Source organism: Terrapene carolina, unplaced genomic scaffold (genome assembly GCF_002925995.2).
Source record: "Terrapene carolina triunguis isolate 2854851 unplaced genomic scaffold, T_m_triunguis-2.0 Scaffold211, whole genome shotgun sequence".
NCBI lineage: Eukaryota > Metazoa > Chordata > Testudines > Emydidae > Terrapene > Terrapene triunguis.
The window spans coordinates 15,861,595-15,881,952 of NW_020664562.1; positions in this window are offsets into that span (position 1 = coordinate 15,861,595).

Consider the following 20,358-nt stretch of genomic DNA (forward strand, 5'->3'; position numbering starts at 1 on the left):
TCCATGAGGAAGGGAAGATGGGTGTCTCATAAGCTCTCTGGGTATATCTGTAATATAGCTGGAAGCAAGACCCCCAGCCCAGGTTGGCATACCCTAGCAGGCCTCGAGTTAACTAACTTAAAATAGAAGCGTGGGTGATTTGGCTAAAGCTGAACCCTTAGCTTGAGATGCCATGTCCACACTCCTATTTTTAGTGCTCAAACTGCGCTATCATGAGTCTCTTGACCCAGACTGGGAGACTCTCTTCCAGCTACAGTGTAGACGAGGGGTGGGCAAACTTTTTGGCCCGAGAGCCACATCAGGGTTGCGCAACTGTATGAAGGGCCAGGTAGGGAAGGCTGTGCCTCCCCAAACAGCCTGCCTCCTGCCCCCCATCCGCCCTGTCACTGCCCCCCTCAGAACCACCAACCCATCCAACCCCCCCTGCTCCTTGTCCCCTGACCGCCCCCTCCCGGGACCCCCACCCCTTATCCAACCCCCCTGCTCCCTCTCCCCTGACTGCCCCACCTCTATCCACACCCGTGCCCCCTGACAGCCCCCCTGGGACTCCCACCCCCTATCCAACTGTCCTCTGCTTCTTGTCCCCTGACCACCCCCTCCGGGGACTCCCCTACCCCTAACTGCCCCCCAGGATCCCACCCCCTTATTCAACTCCCCCTGCTCCCTGTCCCCTGACTTCCCTCCCGACCCCTATCCACATCCCCGCCCCCTGACAGGCCCCCCGGGACTCCCACTCCCAACCCCCCCCGCTCCCCACCCCCTTGCCAGCAGCAGGAGCTCGCAGCCGCGACACCCGGCCAGAGCCAGCTGTGCTCCCCACACTGCCCAGCGGGAGCGGCGGGCCAGAGTACGGCCTGCGTGGCAGCATGGCTGCGGGGTAGAGGGGGAAGCGGGGGGAGGGGAGCGGGGACTAGCCTCCCCAGCCGGGAGCTCAAGGGCTGGGCAGGACGGTCCCGTGGGCCTGTCGGAGAATAACAGAGTTCTCACTTTTTGTTTGGGTACAGAATTGTTGGGTTTAATATTTTCATAAGACAGTCTAGTTCAAAATTAAATAGAAGGGTTAAATCAAAAAGCAGATACTTGTTTTATTCAACTACGCGGGCCGTAGTTTGCCTACGTCTGGTGTAGACCTACCCTATGTAGCTATTTCATAGGATGTTTATTCCTTTTTAGGATGTGATTAGCCTGCAATAGCTGTGGAGTTCAGGTGTGCCATAAATAAATCTCCTGTAATGTTCCTATGCAGGCATTTCTGGGCCCTGAATTCAATCCTATATTCTTTTAGGAACAAAGTACCGTATAAAGAACGCCAGCAACTATATCTAATGTGCAGTAAATTTGTTTGTCAAGTGGTACTTCCCTCTTTCCTTAGTTTATTCTTAGGAAACAACATTTTGTTTAAATCTGAAGGCAAATGAACACATTCTCCAGTTTCTCATGTACCCTCTGTACGCTTCTCTCTGATGCATGAAGTTTAGCATTGAATACAGTTGTCCCTGGTTTCAAAACTAAAATATTGGCAAGTGTGTCTGCAAGAAAAACATTGTAGATCACAAGAGAGTTTCTGCTGCAGGGCCAGCTTTAATATGTGTCTCTGAGAACAGGGATTTTAATGTAGGCTGTTTTATACCTTGAGTCCCACTGAAACTATCCCAGAGTAAAACCATTGTACATGGCATCTCTACTACCACAACTCCCTCCTCACTGATGACTTCTCTCCCAACTCTTCTCTTGAGCATCTGTCTTGGTCCACTGGAATGCCTACCCACACTTCACATTTCTCCTAAGCCATGTGTTTTAGCTATGGCTCCAGCAATTATAGCTGGAGTTATAGGGGTAAGTCTATCATAATTGACGTGTATCACAAAGCCTGCTAGGATGTACAGGCTGCATAGAAATTAGCCCACCAGATGTGCTAATTAGAGAGAGGCATTATATAGGGGCTTCAGACTTGCTCCTTTTAGGTAATCCTTTATACTTCTAACATGGAGATTGAGTATTTATTCATCTGTGGTAAAGTTCTTTTCTCCTTTTTTCAAATTCTATTGCTTTGAGTGATAATGCCTGGAGAAGATTTCTATACTTATCCAAATAATGGAAGAGTCTCTGTTTTAGCTCTTATTCTCCTGGAGCCCAGAAAACATCAATGTTTGAGTCTCAAGATTATTTACTTTTTTCAGATGTATCATGGATTCTGAGATTCCAGGCATCTGATTGACAAAAGACAAGTACTGAATCTAATCAAGATCTTTATTTATAGGGGAAGTTATTTTACAAGGAGAAGGAGGCAGTTCTGTTGCCATCCAGTTCCCTGACAATGAGAAACAATCTAATTTGCATATTGCTATACACATAATTGGAAATTTGGATATGCAAATTAAACATTCCACATTCTAGTCTTGTATCTGGGTTTTCAGGGCTTAATTGGCCTGAAACAATTATAAAAGGTTGGAAGGGATGTATATTTTCCTTTACGACCAGCAAGAAAATAAACACTATAAACAGACTACCAGAGTGCAAAAATGCCTGGGTTCATTAGGTGAAAATATTACAACCATATGGACTAAGTGCAGTAGATTATGAAGGTAACATTTAAGATTCATCTTATTGCTTTATAACCTCAATCTGATCCCATCTAATCAACTTTTCTGATTGCTCATCTCCTCCCCTTTTCATCTTCGGGTTACCGTAAAATATCTGCTTCAGCAATTATTGACAAATGTTTCAGAGCTCTTGAATGGTATCAAATTGACTGTTCTGGAAAGTGACGTCCTTTATTTATTCACAGAATGGGTATGGCATAGACATTGAATGCAGGTAGTTCTTCCAAACTATCCCCTTGGTGCAGCAACTCCAATCTTAGAGTGAAAAGGCAATTCCTTCTCTGTCCTTTTGTTTTTGCTTTGTCTCCTGAGACTAACTACAAGGATATCTATTGCCATGGTGTTTTCTTATCTCTATGCCATGTCTACTATGCCATCACATTTCACGTAGGCCTCTCTACTGTCATCTGATAGTAATGAGTTTTGGCCACTGCCCAATTTCAAGCAGTATTACAAGGGAGAAACATTAATTCCCAGAGTTCTTTAGTCCTGTCTGTTTTAGCTGTTTTTGTTTTTATTTGTTTGTTTTTCCTCCCTCATAAAAATCTCTTGAGAATTTTACATTGTGTCACTTTGCTCATATTTATTTCTTCTGTGTGGGGCTAGTGTACCCTTCTCAACTGCCAGCTAAACAGGGGCTCTTTATGCCTTTGTTCCCATGTCTGCTTCAATCGAGATAGCTCCTCTCTCATTCCGTGGAAATGCAATTGTAACACTTCCTGTTTTCCTCATCTCCATCATGTGGTGCTGACTGGCTATTATATTCTCTGTAACCCACCAGCAGACTAAAAAGGTCAATTCAACAAAGAGCCAGAATGCTGCTGGCCCAGAAAGCACTGGATCCAGGCCCACTTTCCCAGAAGTAGCCCTGTAGGCTGCATGCCAAAACTTGGATACAGGAAGTGTGGGCTCAGAAACTTGCATTCTGAAAATTGTTCCTTCAGTTTTGGAGATATGGTTGTAGCCCTGTGACTATCTGGGCTTCACTACCATTCCTGTCCCTGTATTTCCAGCATTGCAGCCTGTAGTTGTAGTCAGTATCACCAGGTCAACCTGTTAACCTAATCTTGTATTGTGACTGCAAAAAATGTAAGCATTTTGGTGCATTGTCTTACATTTTGTAAATATACAGCCATAGGAAGTTAACAGGTTTCAGGCTTTGGGATATTGTTACAATACAATATTGTTAGGTGCCATTAAGAATTTGGTTTTAAAATAATATCAGCACGTGAAAAATCAATGTAATGCTAATGTACCAGCCACTATTTAAAATATTTTTTTCTTTTCATTCCAAACATGTATTAAATCTATTTATATTTGTGCTAATACAATAGGCCCCCAAGGATTGTGGTTCTGATTTGTATTTTAATGATTCCTTTAATATATAGCATATACTTGTTTGCATCTTAATCCATGTCCCCTACCCCAGACACAAAGGCTTTTTGCGTGGCTAGGTGATTAAACATCTGCTTGAATGCTACCATGTCTGTCTCATGGATCTATGTTAAACTGCAGGCTTATAATTAAAAATGCTGACTATATAATAAAGTATTATATAATAAACTCAGTAACGATCTCTTTAGCATTTTTAGTAGATATAGATAAATGCCAGGCACATTAGGTAGGTGAGTCCGTAGATAAGAAATAGTTTCAACAGTTTCTGCCACCAATGTTAAAAGAAAAAAATGCTTTATGGTACTTTAGATAATGCAGTTCTGAAACAGACCTTGCTGCCCCACTTCAAACATAATCCATATAATGGCTATATTGCAGTGAGGATAAGATCATCTTATAAGTACCATAAAAGTGCAATCTGCCATGCTTTCCCAGTTTTTTTCCTCTATCTTTTTTAAATCAGACTTAAATAGACTCCCAGCAGTAGTTTATCTCTGCTGCATCAGAAGCGGATATTTTCGGTTGGTGAGAACAAAAAGCCCTATAGGTAGTAATTGCTGCTCTCTTGTGAGCAGTTGGCAGAGAGTATCTAGTTCCACTCTAACCTCCAAAAACAATATAATGGGGTTATTTTCAGTCTGTCTAGAAAACAAAAATCATCCTAAACTGTATTTGATTTAATTGAAAATAAATGTTTGAATGTCTAATTAGAAAGGCGTTTAGTTTAGGTAATGGGAGGGCTATGTTGTAATGTGAAAATATGTCTGTGTCTCACAATGACAACTTCAGAAGGCTAGTAGTGTTCTATTTGAACATCAGTTGTGTTTTTTTTAAGTTTTAGACGCCAAGGAGCATGGCTGTAGTACTCAAATGACATACAAAATTCTGATTTTTGTCAATGCCTCATAAAATAGCATATTGTTTAGTTCCTTATACTGAGGCAGAGCAATTTGTTTTGGGGATCTATACAATATGTCTATACCAAAGGGTCTTGGTGCATTTAAAAAAAAATCTCAATATAGCAAAAATGATTTTTAAACTTAAAAACCAAGATTATATAGACCAGGGATCGGCAACCTTTGTTGTGCGGCCTGCCAGGGTAAGCACCCTGGCGGGCCGGGCCGGTTTATTTACCTGCCGCGTCCGCAGGTTCGGCCGATCGCAGCTCCCACTGGCCGCAGTTCGCTGCTCCAGGCCAATGTGGGCTGCGGGAAGTGGCGTGGGCAGAGGGATGTGCTGGCTGCCACTTCCCACAGCCCCCATTGGCCTGGGACGGCGAAGCGCGGCCAGTGTGAGCCGCGATTGGCTGAACCTGCGGACGCGGCAGGTAAACAAACCGACCCGGCTCACCACGGTGCTTACCCTGGCGAGCCGCGTGCCAAAGGTTGCCGATCCCTTATATAGACTATAAGGTCTTTCTGGCAGAGGATTTTCTTTTAATTGTGTGAGTGTGCAGTGCCTTGGTTTCTGATAAGGATCTTTTAGGAGCTACTGTAATAAAAATATATATTTCTAATTATATTAAATAATAAAAATACATTCCTCTCCAATAGAATTTTCTAGCTCCCTCCCCTCTACCAATGCTTTTGAAAAAGTGATAGGTCTTGCACTGGGTCCTGAAGACTTACAAACTTTGTCTGCATCAAACTAATAGGAGAAGTGTATGCCAGAATCAAAGGCCCTCATTGAGGGTTTCTAGGCTACAGTCCCATATCATTTAAATCTGGGGACTGCCCAGCTATGACTTCATCTGTTGGTGCTGCACAGAGGATGCAAAACCAACTCAGATAGCTGGGATGAGACCTATAGAGAGCTTTGCAAACCAAAACGAAGACCTTGAATTGTACCCAGGCATGAATAGCAAAGCAAAGCAATTCAAAAATCTTCTTCCCCACTTTACAACCACAGAGACAGAAAAGGACCTACCTCCCCTCCCACCACTAATCCACAACAAACAACAAGAGCCTGAAGAGGGCATAAAAGCTGCTTATGGGCTCCAGAATTTCATTTCTCTCCTCACAGTGGCTCTAAGGGCCAAAATGACAACTCTAAAATATAAATACAGTAGTTTCTTTCCCCTAGTGAGAAGCAGCCACCACACCAAAATCACCGTTCCTGCTTCCGTTGTCAGGAATTAGCTCAGCAGCAGAACTTCCTGGATGTGAAAATACTGGAGTGCTACCCCAGCATTGGCTTAACTCTGCTCACAGTGAAATCAGTGAGAGCTTTACCACTGAGGGTTTGGCCAACGCAGTGCTATTGAAAATCCCAGCCTCACTGTCTATATTAGAGCAGGTCAAAAATGTTTCCAGTCTAGACTTTTCAATACATTTTCATGTATTTCCAATTTCAGCAAATATTCACTGCTTTTTCCTATTTTTGACCAGCTCTATCATATATATTTTAGATTAAAATAATAACATTGAGCACTCTTCATCATAAGTGCTTTCATTCACACCGGGGGAAGCAGATGGAAAATAAAACAACTACCTTATAGCACAGGGGATGAAGTGCTGATGCATGAGCACTTCACTGCCTTAACTGGCACCTCAGCCATACTGCTTATGCTCCATGGATAAGTCAGCCAGCTTCTCACTCTACCGCACTCTCTCTCCTATCTACTTATATCCCCTTTCCAGCGTTAAGGCTCACCAGGGGGATCTCCAGTCCAGAGACCCCAGGTAAGGTTCCTTGGACTGGGGCTGCACTCTAGCAGCTCATAGAACATCTGCCACCCACGGAAGGTGCTCCCCCAGTAGAGCTAGTCTCTGAAGATGGTTGATGAAAATAGGAGAGGTACTTTCAGTGGCTAGTATACATCCTATTGTCAACCAGACAGCAATCCCAGAATGATGAATCTTGCAAGTCAGCATTTCCTTTGGTGATACTTAACAGGTAACTGGAAGCTGAGAGAGTCAGTGGGCTGGAGGCAAAACAGGGGAATGGTCATGAGGGGCTAACTGGGTATCTTGGTTAAGAGAGTTACTTGACTCCTTGGCTTCCCATTCCCACTGTCCAGACTAGCACCTTGTCTCCTCAGGCAGATTCCCAGACGTTACTATCTACACCTCATGCCCCCCGCCAAGCCCCCTGTTCTGCTCCACTTGTAAATGTTTACATGTATCAGCTATTAAGACTTCACAAGTGCATTTCTCATCAGTGTAAACACTAAAAATCTAGCAAAGAAACATTACAAACCAACCCATCCACACATTGCCTAACTTCACAACAACATGTAACAATACACATTTGCATTCTCATCCCACATGCCACCACACCATATTCCCCTACAGTACAAACCAACACCCTCCCACAAACCATACATCTCTCTCTCTCTCGCTCGCTCATTTCAATCTTGAAGCATTCAAGAAATCTCTATTTTAAACTACAGATAGTAGATGTGAAACCCGAAAATACTAGGAAGTCTTTTCAATAAGAAGCAAAACATTGTAAGCTTTGAAATCAAATTCTAATTCATTTACAGAGAATGTGTGACCAGAATAGAAGTGTATTACACAGTTGGGCCCTCAGGTATTACCAGGTATCATTTGTTTGGGATCTAAAATATCACGGATTGAGAAAAGACCTGTTTCTGAAACAAGGCTCTGAAAAACAGACTTCCACTGTCCTGATCCCCTAAATAAAAGCAACATTTTCTCTTTCCATTATACAATGTTTTCCTTATATCATTGTTAGCTTGTGTCAGGGAAATGTGACTGCATGCTTCACACCAGATTGACCAAGGCTGGCCTGAGGGTTGGTTGATGGGCATTTGTGCGCACCTTGGATTTCTCCACAAAATCAAAATGGAGCAAGTTAGGTGAGGTGCATAATTTGTTTTTAAAATCTCAATGTTCCCTGGTATATCCATCTGTCTGTATCGGGTGGGGGAAGGAGAAAAAACATCTTTCTGGGTCATTTCAAGAAGGGCTCTGCTACAGTGAAGCACAAAAGTGAAAGTAACATCTCAACATTCCTCTAAAGTTATAGTTATTGTCTATTTTGCAGCATTCTATTGCAGTATCCTACCCAACCCCAAATTTTGAAGGTGAAAAATGAAAGATCCATGTTTTTGAAAGCTCTCCATTTTTCTACACAATGTAGACAGGGCTTTTATGACTATTATAGAATATAATTTCCTACAATCAAACAAATGGTCAGTAGCAGATTGGCAAGAGGGAAAGATTCTTAAGCAATATAATTAATTTAATTCCACCTCTGTCCCCGGTGTAATTCCCAACCAGTACATGAAGCATGGAGAGGCTATTATCTAATATAGATGAGGTGGTTTTCCACATCACTGTGAACCTAGTACTGAGTCTGTGTATCACATAATGAATCCACTCAACATGACAGGTATGAAGGTGTACACCATAAAGAGTATTGATTAGCTTTAAAAGTTAGACACTGGAAAGCCCCTGATATGTCTGCCTAGGCAAAAAAGGTATTCTGTCTCTGCAGCCTGATATAGTCTTCTTCGACTTCTGGGGTTCACTTTAGTCAATCTAGTTCTCAAAGCAGAGCTGTATGCTGACATTTGTGAGCACCCATCCTGTATACATGCACTGTCACTAGAGGTGGGTGAATAACAGATTTTTCATTCATTGGCAATTCCGAAAAGTCCAAAAAAAAAAGTTGGTTCAGGTCAGATGGAAATAAAAATTTTTCAAAATGTTCAATGAATCAAAAAGTAAAATATAACAACAATTATTTTCGGTCTAACAAAATATTTTGTTTTGACCATTTTTAAACATTTTTAATTAAAAAAATAAAATTAAAGGAATTTTTGAAAGAAAAATATAATTTCAAACCAAAAAATCAAAAAGTTTTGTTTACAAAATGTCAAAATGAAATGCTTTGATTTTTTGTGTGATTTTTTTAAATTAACAATTTGGCAAAACCAACACAAATTTGTTGAGTTGTGTTCCCAAATGTATGTTGCATTTTTTCCTGAAAAAAGTTTTGACTGAAAAATTTCATCAAGTTCTAATTGCTACTCCTTCAAGCAAGGGAGTGGAACTGAGTTAGCAAAGTGGTTTCTCTCTCACCGCTTTCTATAGTTTCATAAAATCATGAAAAAGGTTTTCCATAAATAACATTTCACAGGGCTCAACGTGCTAAATTATATTACAAAAAGGTTTGTTTTAAATCCCCAAACTTTCTCATAAAATGCTATCACAGGAGGAAATTGCATAGCTGTACTGCCATGAGTTAAAATTATATCTAACGTTGGGTGAAATCCTGGCCTTTTTGAAGTCAATGGCAAAACTTGCACTGAGTTCATTGGTGCCAAAATTTCACCCACTGTATTTCAACAGCATTTGAGGCAATTGCTAATAAAAAAAAAAAGCTGATGATGTCTTAGGTTGCTACTCACTCTTACAGGAAACCAACTGCCACGAACAAAGTTTGGAAAGCAGGTCTAATCCTAGGCTTTGCACAGCCCCTATGCATAGTAAAGTGTGGGATCCCATCCAAATCCCTTCACTTCTATTACTGGGTCCTTCTATCCCTACGGATTCATGAGAGCCTCACCTCCAGCCTATTTCCACCTGCTCTCCCCATACGGTGGAAACTCCCCTTTCACCTCTTTGGCTTCTGATGGCCTTCACCAACATGGACTTCAGTTCAAACCCAACGAGACTCTTCCCAAGTAGAGAAATTCATTTGGTAAACTTAATTGCTGCCATGGCTCAGTGGCACAGGCTGATCACTGGAACCCCACGACTATGGGGTCCTGTGTGTGGGTGTGACTGGAGTGAGGATTCTTGAAGTGTAGAGCTGTAAAAGGCCACCACATAGGTCGGATAAGCATAAAACTATCACTGTCTGAAAAACTCCATTCTAAATCCCTACTTTGCTCCCTTTTTTTCATGGTGGTTGCAAGCAAGTCTTTAGCATTTGAAAACCCTGAAACCTGAAAATATCTCTTGCACCCCTTAAAATGTTAACTCTACATTCTTAAGTTATAATATATGGGTGAGATGAAAAGTTGTGACCTAATAATGTTGTGAACTATAATTATTTGAGTGATCTGGAACTCTTGGTCTGATGTCCAGTTTCACCATATGCCACTACTCTCATTGTTTACATTTTGGATTACGGCGATGCCTAGAGTCCTCAACTGAGATCAGAGCCCTGTTTTGCTCGGAATTGTACAAATGCATTGTAGTAAATAGTCCCTGCCAGTCAAAATTTGCAATCTAAATAAAGAAGACAAAGGGTGGGACAGACAACAGAAGCAAAGGGAGGTGAAGTGACATACCCCAGGTCACACAATAGGTCAGGAATGGACCACAGTAGTCTTCTGACTTACAGTCCAGTGTCCTATCCACTGAGTCACTCTGCCTTCCAATCAGTGCTTTTGGTGGCCCTCAAATAAATTGAAGAAAATCAGGAAACCTCTCCTTGACATTTTGGTTTGAAATCCCCGATTCCCTGCCAGTTACTGTCTTCTTCGGTAACCTGATATCTTGTATCTCATCTTTCACTTTATTACCTACTTTCTCTCCACTGCAACACATGAAGCACAGAAGCACATTCATTATTGCTGTAGCCTGCTGCCTGTGGGGAGGTTTTGTCTTAGTGGTGTTGGCTGTCTGATGGAGAAAATACTTGGCTTTCTTGTTTATATGATTTTTTTCAGTTTATTTCTATTAATATTCTCTTCTTTGGGGAGGCTCCTGTATGATCAAATGTTTGATATATCGTATGTTTGTGATTATAGAGGTGAACTGTTAGATCTGTAGTCATCTACCTGTATATAATTTGCTAGCCTATTTGACACCCCCACTTCTGACTTTGTTTTAGGACGTGTTATGTACTTTCACATGGTTCAGTTCAGCTTTAACGAAGTCTTACTCTCATTTAAATACTTCAGTGAAAACAAAGAAGCAAATATATTCTACACTGGGGAGGTTTCTCTGCAGATGTAGGTGATTTTGTTTCTTGAGGGGCATCAAGTGCATTGCATGGTGCTGACAAATTCTGTTTTATACTAAGGATGGGATGATCCTACTGGAGCCCGAGGCAATACAAGAAAAGCACTTTCCCAAACTCCAGTGGGGAATACATCCTAACCACTGTAATTTCACAGGATGATTCAATTGCCCCTTGGCTTATTTATAAAGTGTTAAATACAATTAGTAAAAACATCCATTCTGTAGGGGGACTCTTTGCTCTTAGTAGTACTTGGAGTCCATGTTAAATAAAGTGGATTTTATTTTGTTTTGTTCTGTTTTAAAAGAGAGTGAGAGAGAGAGAGAGAGAGAGAGAGAGGAAAGCGCTCAGATCCAGTATGTTCTTGCTGCTTGCAGAGTTCTACACTCTGCTGGTGAAGCAATTGTAGGTTGGTTTTCTTCCTTGATAGTCTGATTAATGTGCTATGTACTGGAGACTTGGCTGTCTGACAATCCCCAGGAACATTTGATAATCATAACATTTGTAATATTGAATGATACATCTGCTAATTATTATGCTCACCATATTTTATTCAAGGCTGGCCAGAACCAACCCCTCAGATTTAGTTGTAGAACTCTTTTCCTTCATCCTCCAGAGCCTAGATTAAATTTGGTGGAGGAGTTGAACTTGAGGGATTGAAGGTGGTTATGATTAGTCTGATCGCAACAGACAAATACTACATGGAGTAATTATGAAGGTGGATCAGAGCTCTCTCTGTCTCTGAAATTGGCTGAATCCAAACACCAAACCAGACCACCTCAAAACATGAGAGCATTCAGGTTTGGGTCCCTGAGGTGCAGGAGCATTTGGATCTCTTTCAGAAAACACTCATAAATCCATATATGATCCTGCAAGTGATGATGTGAAACAAATAACACCTGTTGTCTGCATGAGATTGGGGCCTGTATGACAATTAGTTGAGTCTCAACCCAGACTGAGACATTGTTGGTATACATGAGGAAGTAACTGGAGAGCTAGTGAAGGATATTTGGTTTTCCTTGACTGAGTGAATGATACCTCCATTTGTAATAATTTCACAGTTTAGGGATTTTGTTAGACTTTTGGCTGCTTCCAGATGCTTGGCTGTGGGTCTTAGCACTTTTCCCCTTCAGTACATTTATTAAGCAAACTTTCATGTGGAGAGATCTTAATAGTGGTCCTGTTTACTTCAGTAGTTGCCTGTTTCCAGGTGGAGTTTAAGGGCTTGCCTATGTGGCACATCAAAGTGCACTATGGAAGTGTGATTTTAAGGTGCACTAACATGTTGAGCACTAACTAGTCCAAGTAGGCCTTGCTGGTGCAAACTAAAAGTTCCCTGGAGTGCTTTAACATAGTACTTACCCTTCTGTTGAAAACAGTACTGTGTTAAAGTGCACTAGCAAACTTTTAGTTGGTGCCTCCCCTGTCTACATGGACCAGCTACTGTACTTTAGAAATCACACCCTTGTACTGTGCTTTGCTATTCCATGCAGACAAGACTTAACCTGTTAAGGTTTGGAACATGGTTACATGAGTGACGGCCTATCTCCATATGTGAAATCTCTTAGTTGTGATTGACAAAGGCACCGAACACTAGAGCTCAGTCCTCTGGCACAGACAGATGGGGAGCTACCAGCAGGGCATTTTCTGTGAGGAATCCTTGGTTGTAGAACTCTTTTCTCTTTGGTCCTTCAGAGCCTAGATTAAGTTGCCAGATACTGTTAATTTCTTTATTTTCTCAAACTTTGGTGGTGGAGTTGAACTTGAGGGATTAAGGTGGTTATGATTAGTCTGATCACAACAGACAAATACTATGTGGAGTAAATATGAATATAGATTTTAGTTTTAATGTTGCATATTTTAATTAATGTTCAACCACCTATCACAATCATCTCACTGTTTCCTCTTGCTTCCCCTTTTGGTTGTTCTGTATACCTGTGGCCTTTCATCTCATACTTAGATTTTTAAGCTCTTTGGGGCAAAGACCATCTTTTAATTGTGTGTGTGTATAGTACCTAGCACAATGGACCCTCAATTCTTGATTGAGGCTTTGAGCTGCTACTGCAGTATAAGTATAATAATGATAATGATGATAATAATAATAATAATAATATAAGCTATTTGTAGGCTCTTCATTTAAATATAAATAATAAAAATGAGTACTGCTCTATTAGACGATATTCAAGTGTTCTGCTCAAGTTATGGAGAGAAGGATGAGAAACTTTGAAGATGAAAATGAAATTTTAAAAATCCCATTACTGTACTTTGCCAGTCTCAGAAACTTGAATGTGTATGATTTTTATCCACAGGATCCTCCACCGTGCAGCTTCAGAATTGCCCTACCCAGGGATCTTGGAAGGAATTAACACCTTCCTGGTTAATAAGATAGAAGTGGGTAGGCCACTAGGGTACCAAGACCTCTGTCCGCCATGCTGACCAATATTGTCTCATGGTTCCCTTGTACTCCCCCATCTGTCTGTAGTCATCCATTGTCTCTTGTCTTATGCTTGATTGTAAGATCTTTGGGGTAGGGACCATTTTTTTGTTCTGTGTTTGTACAGTACTTAGCACAATGGAGTCCTGGTCCATAACTAGGACTTCTAGGCATTACGGTACTACTACTAGTAATAATAATGATAATAAGCATAATAAAGAGCCTCTGGTGCTTCAATTATGCATAGTTTATTCAGTTTACCAAAGACAGGAAAACAGAATGAATCCCAAATGGAAAACTCATTAGGCCCAGGTAAGGGTAACGTCATTTATAATTTACCAATTTCGTGTGTGTACTACAAAACGTCAATTGTGTCAAAATTGTTCAGTAATTTGAAAGCTTGTGAAGTGGGGATATTTGCTGGTACATAAATGAATCAGACATTTCAGAGTTTGCCCCTGAAAAAAAAAGTGTAATTGAAGAAAAATAAATGTGTGCTGGGTGAATAAGTCCTATGCACTGGGACTGCAACAGTTTGCCCTAAAATTTTGGACACACACAATATCAGCCACAAATATTTAAGTCATTTCAGTGCAGATAGAACAAGGTCATTACATCTCTAGTGGTTATTCATTCAGCTGCACAGGCAGCACAGTAGGTATATGGTGTTTTTAAAGTACACTATTATGGTATGTTAATTGAATGTGCTGAGAGAGAGCAAGAGAGATTGCAAAATGCCAGTATTTACAAACCAAACCTAACCTGTGAAACTTTGCCAGGTCTTCAGCAGAGGGTTCCATTCTGGCTAACACAAGCAGTGCATAGGTCTTCCCTCTCCCAATTTCTCTGTATCTCTTCTTTCATTTTTCTTTTCTTTACATTTCCTCTTGCAGGAAGTCTGTGGTGGTTTATGGATTGCCAAGTGTATTATTTCTATCTAATTTTCTTCTTATTAGGCTACTGAGAAAATGTGCACTGTTCACCAGGCTGGACATGACCATGCATTGGAAGAAGTCCAAAGGGAAGTAGAGGAGACTAGAAAAAGAGAAGAGTGTGTGTTAAACAAGAAAACTTAATGAAAGCACAAAAATAACACTCAGTGTTTGTATCAAGTCAGCACTGAAGGCTAAAGTGCCCTCCATCATTTTAACTTGTAGGATTGAGACATATATAGCAAATGAAGCCTTAAGATTTAAGCCCTCAAAGGTAGTTAGGCATTTTTCTGCTCAGCATTGAAAAGCCCAACCACTAGGTAGCCTGCTGCCTAGTGGAATCCTCAGCCCCAAACTAGGCACACAGGCTCCCCATACAGTACTTGGGGAGAGTCAGATGCCTCAGGAATGGGTCCTCAGAAGCTAGCCAAGCTGAGCAGAGAGCTGCCTAAGCTAGCCAATAGGAAATGCTGAAGAGAGGAGTGGAGAGAGGAGAGGAGGTTAGGTGCTGTGGCTGAGCTGGTACACCTGGCTAATGCACCAGAGATAAGCACCTCCCCTACTTGGGATCCTTAGCTGCAAACCCTCTCCTGGAGTTAGGCACCTAAGGCAGGTCAGCCACAATAAGTAGCCTTTAATTAACCTTTTATTTAGTTCTAATGTTGTGCAAAGCACACATCCACCATTACTCTGCAAAACTTGGGGAAACCTATGTTTCAATCTGCCTTTGTGCTATAACACTTCCAGTAAGTGATTCCCTTCTCTGGCACAACTCACTTCAATAAGAATGATCAACCTTATAATGTGACGATAAAATAGCATTGCTGCTGATGACTAACCTACAGTGTCAGGAGTCAGACCTGCAGCAGAGCTAGTCTCCAGGAAGTCTCATCAGAACAGCTGGCCTTCAGCAGGCTGTCTGATTGGCCATGCTGCCTGATTGGCCATGCCACCTGATTGACTGGAGAGGCCAGCAGGCTGGCTCTTAAGCCACTAGCAGCAGCAGCTCACTGGCTGCTCAATGTCCATACCCACCACTGTGCCTGCTCCTGTGTTACCTTGTCCCTGCTGCCCTGGCCTTGAACCCTGCTTCCTTCAGTTCCTGACCTCCAGTTTGACCTGCTCTTCTGGTATCTGACTGTGGACTCTGGCTTGACCCTTGGCTCTGACATTGAGCTCCTAACCTCTGGCTTGACCCTTGGCTCTAGCTTTCAACTACTGGCTCTGACCCTAGACAAGCGTTTCTCAAATGCAGCCACCAGAGGCTTTTCTTGCAGCCACAGCCTCATGGGCTGTGATGGGGGAGGAGAAGAAGGCATGGCAAAGTAGTGGCCCCTCCCTGTTGCTCCTGAATGCACTGCCTTGGTGTTGGTTGCTGGGGCTGCCACTAGGGGTTGGACCCTACCCCCCTTTGGAGACATCTGGGGCACAATGCTGGAGGAGCAGGCCTCCACTGAGTTCCCCACCTTCCCAGGGGTCGTGGGGCTCAGGCTTTGGGCTTCAGCCCTGGGGAGGCAGGGCGGCAGGCTCTAGCCATAGGGCTTCAGGCTCCAGCCCTGGGCTCCAGCTGTGTGGCAGTAGGGCCCAGGCTCCAGTCGCACGGCTTCGGGCTCCATCCCCAAGCCCCGTCCCCTGTCCATGGGGCTTCAAGGTCTGGACACAGGGCTTCATACTTCAGCCCACAAGTATTTTAGGGAAAAAATAGGAGAGCGGCTACCCTGCCCTCATCCTGGTCAGCTGACATATATCCCTTCTTGTTGTAGCTTTGTGTTCTGCTACTATTCTTTATCTTCCTCTAGTTTGTACATGTTTATATCTGCAACAAAAATATGGATCTTAAACAACGTGTCTAGTACATAGCCCCGTTGTGACAACAGCCAGATTAGAAATGAGATGTGACATTGCCGAGTGTGGGTATTCTGGTTCAATAAATGTAATTAATCAGTCAATCAATCAATCACTCCATCTCCCCAGGGAAGAAAGGTACATTATATGAATGCAGTTGTTTTATGTGTTGATCTGTTGAACTGCCCTTAGGGAAATTCAGGTACCTCTGAGCATATGGGTAACCATCCACTCGGAGCTGAAAGTGCAAGGCAGTGGCCTTTAGAACCTCCTCAGGTTGGTGCATCGTTAGAATGGATCACATCATAGTGAGTCAGTATGGGAGAAGAGCTGATCTACTCCTCCACTCCCCGATAACAGTAGAGACTGTTGTATTGTCTATACTGTGTGATTGCATGGGGATTCAGAGAACCTAGCTTTTCCAGAGCAATATACAAAATTATTCCTTTTAGGATTTCCATTAAAGCAGCATAATTCTAAATATATGGCCTTGTGAATACAGAGAGAGAAGTGATATTTTAAATAGCTGGATAATTTAACAGAAACCCCATCTCGCTGTATCTTACTTTTGTAGAAGTCACAATTCAGTCCCTAATTCAGGAATGCACTTAAGTACACGCTTAACTTTAATTTAGAGTTAAGGAAGGACTGTACTTTGGTGCTTTCCTGAATCAGTGTTTTAGAGAGTAATCACATGACACATATGTTTTAATATATTGGAACAACCCAACAAAATGAATTAGGGAGTGAGAGTTTGTCCTAACTTTGAATGTTCTCTTCGTGCTGATTTCCCCCCCAGTTTTAGCTCTATTTAAATATACTTTTGTGTTTGAAAGAACAGCAGATGCCTTGTGGGAAACATTCTATTTAAACAATTCTGCTTGTGTATCAACTACAGTCCTATTTTCTACTCCTTTGTTATTGCTAAAGGCTTTTCACAAATAACAGGATCTTTGTTTCTTACTGTAGTTCATCCACTCCTGCAATTTATTCCTCACCTGGAGTAATAATCCTCTATTTTCAGCACCATAATCATCTCCACGGTAACCGATTGTGATGTCACAGTCAGAGGATTATGATTTCAGATAAAGAGCAGATGAAATTTTAAAAGCAAGCAATCTATTTTCATGACAAATGTGCATGTTAATAAAAAAACTGTTGTAGGTGAGGAAAGTATATTTCTTCAGCTACACGTTTGTTTGTGTTTAACTGATATAAAATATTGAAATATACCTTCCACAATATGGATAGTTGATTGTGAAATAAATGGTCTCATATGTTGTTCCTTTACGAGACCTGATGCTTCTGAGAAAATATTTATTTATTTATTATCTTGGTAAACTGTAAAGGCTAGGTAATGAGGAAACAGTACAGACTGGTGGGATGGCATGAAATAAACTGGGAACAGAGGTTTGCCAGAGCCAAATTCTGAAGTGAAATATTCTGCATTTGCACCATTCTGCTTTCAGTAAAGCTGGTATGATTTGCCAAGGCAATTTGTAATTATCTGACACCTGATTAGAAGTACAGAATTGAATTTTGCTGTAAAAATACATTCTTAGATCTTTTTGTTAGAAGTTAAATTTAGTTTGAGACATTAGCCCAAACCCCTGAGTGTGCAAGATAGGAATACCACACTAATCAAAATGTCATAGAGTAGCGCAGGTTTTTCTTTGCTTTTCCCTCCCTCCCATAGAACATATTTCTACCAACAGGCCCTGGAAATATGCACTCCCATCAATCTTCACTTGAAATGTTAAAATATCAAAAACATGTACTCCTCATAGAACTTGGCTGACCAATAGATGTCACTCTTACCTTTCACAAAGGTGATGAAAATGGTATTAATCAGGCAGCAAATAAACAAGAAGCCAAAAATATTTAACGGTATTTTGCAACAAGAAGCCAAAAATATTTAACGGTATTTTGCAAAGAGGTATGTCTTTGTCTGTCACCTCCCAGAAGATTACCTAAGTTCACACACCTACAGTCATGTTGCTTGTGATACTGCCTATCATACTGCATGCGATATGGCCTAATATTCCACCCTGCAAGCCACTTACAGGTTTAGTGCTTAAATTAATTCCTCTGTAGGCTCTTTTTTTGTATTAAACATAAAATACAATAGCTTAGATTTGTAAGCAACTCAGATATGTCAGTCGCTTGGTGGTAACACAACATTATTTTTTCTAAACATTTAGGACTAGAGTTTTCAAAGAGCATGCCATTGGCCTAATTCTGCTTTCATAGGAGCCAATGCAAAGCATTTTAGAAATCCCATCTGCAAACTTCATGGACCAGAATTTCAGCTGGTTTAAACTGCAGTAGTTCATTTACAGTAGCTGAGTGTGGGTCCACATACCTACATTTGGCTATCACTAGGATATACACCACTTTTCTTATACCAAGCTTATGGTATAACCTAGGAGATGAGAGAGGCAATGAACTAAAAGACAAATTACTTTCATTAGCCAGGTGTTTTTCTCAGGGAATAAAGATGACCAGCAAAGCAAGCACGAGCTTGAGGCAGCCGATTTGCAGGGGCAGCAGGGATCCAGCATGGGAGCTGAGAACCCACTGGGGGCCCTGGGAGCTGTAGTTCCTTGGTTAGCTCCCTGCCTATAGAGCCAGCCCTGGAGCAGGGAAAGAACTACATTTCCCAGCATTACCTTGGCCACTACCAACAGAAAAGAGGGGGACGGAGTGAGGTAGCTGAGACCTCATGCTGCAGCTTGCTATGAATGGAGAGCTGCACTCTGAAGTGTAGGGATACCATATTTTAACAATCAAAAAACAGGACACTCCACAGGGAGGGAGGGTAGCCCCACCCTGCCACCATCCACCCCCTCTGACTGCCCCCCACAGAAACCCCAACCCATCCAACCCCCCCTGCCCCCTGTCCCCTGATCACCCCCTCCCGGGACCCCTGCCCCAACTGCCCCCCAGGACCCCACCCCCTATCTAAGCCTCCCTTCTCCTTGTCCCCAACTGCCCCCTCCTGAGACTGCCCCAACTTCCCCCCTAGGACCGCATCCCCTACCTGTCCCCTGACAAATCCCCAGGACTCCCATGCCTATCCAACTGCTGCCTAACTCCTGACTGCCCCCCCGAACCTCCGCCCCATCCAACCCCCCAGCCCCCTTACCGTGCCACTCAGACCAGCATGTCTGGCTCCGCGCAGCGCCAGACACGCTGCTGCATACATGCTGCCGTGCTCCCCCGCGGAGCCACAGCCTCCTCCCCCCAGCACCTGCCTTCCAGATTTGAACAGCTCAAAATTCAGGAGTGCTCAAGCTCAGTTTGGGCAGCTGTTAATTCATTTCTCCCAAATCAAATATACTGATCCACTGTAACTTGCTGTAGAAAAAGTAGGATAAAATTGAGCAAGAAATGCTTCCCAGTGGTTATTAGGACTGGAATTGCTATTTTCAACAGCCATTGCCTTTTTGTTTGTTTGTTTGTTTAAAAGGAAGACAGTGATATCGCATTGGCAAATTCCCCATAGAAAGAAAGAGTGGAACAAAAGAATAATAAAGGCACCTCAACTTTTCCTCATTTATGTAGGACAGTCTTATAATATGCATCCAGATATCCTCCAATCACACAAGCTGAAAATTGTTCCACTTTACTGCAGTTCTGTAACCATATGGGAACCAATCCTGTCTGTGTTCTGTGCACATCTAAAATTCCTGCTGAATGACCTGTCATGGGAGCGAGTTACCAGTGACCCAGACCTGCGGCAGAAGGAGGGTGCAGGTGGGGGAGGGGGGGGAGAGAGCCCAGGGCTGGGCCGCAGGAGGTGTGTGGCGGGGGAATGGGGGGGGGGAATGAGGGAGCCCAGAGCTGGGGCAGCAGGGTGGGTGGGTGGGGAGAGCCCAGGGCTGGGGCAGCAGGGGGCCAGGGCTGCGAGGGCGGCGAGGAGCCCAGGGCTGGGACGGGGGGGCAGCCAAAATTTTTTTTGCTTGGGATGGCAAAAAACCTAGAACCGGCCCTGATACCTGTTATATAGAAAACACTTAGGTTAAAATTTTCTAAACCTCAGTTAAAAGATAAACATAGATCTGATTCTGCACTTACATGTGTGTAAAGTGAACTCGTGGAATCGTGGTCTAATATTAAAAAGATTCATTGCTTTCTCTGAGGCAGCAAACACCTGTTACCCACATTACTCTGAAATACATAGCTATTGACATGAATGTTGTTACTTAGA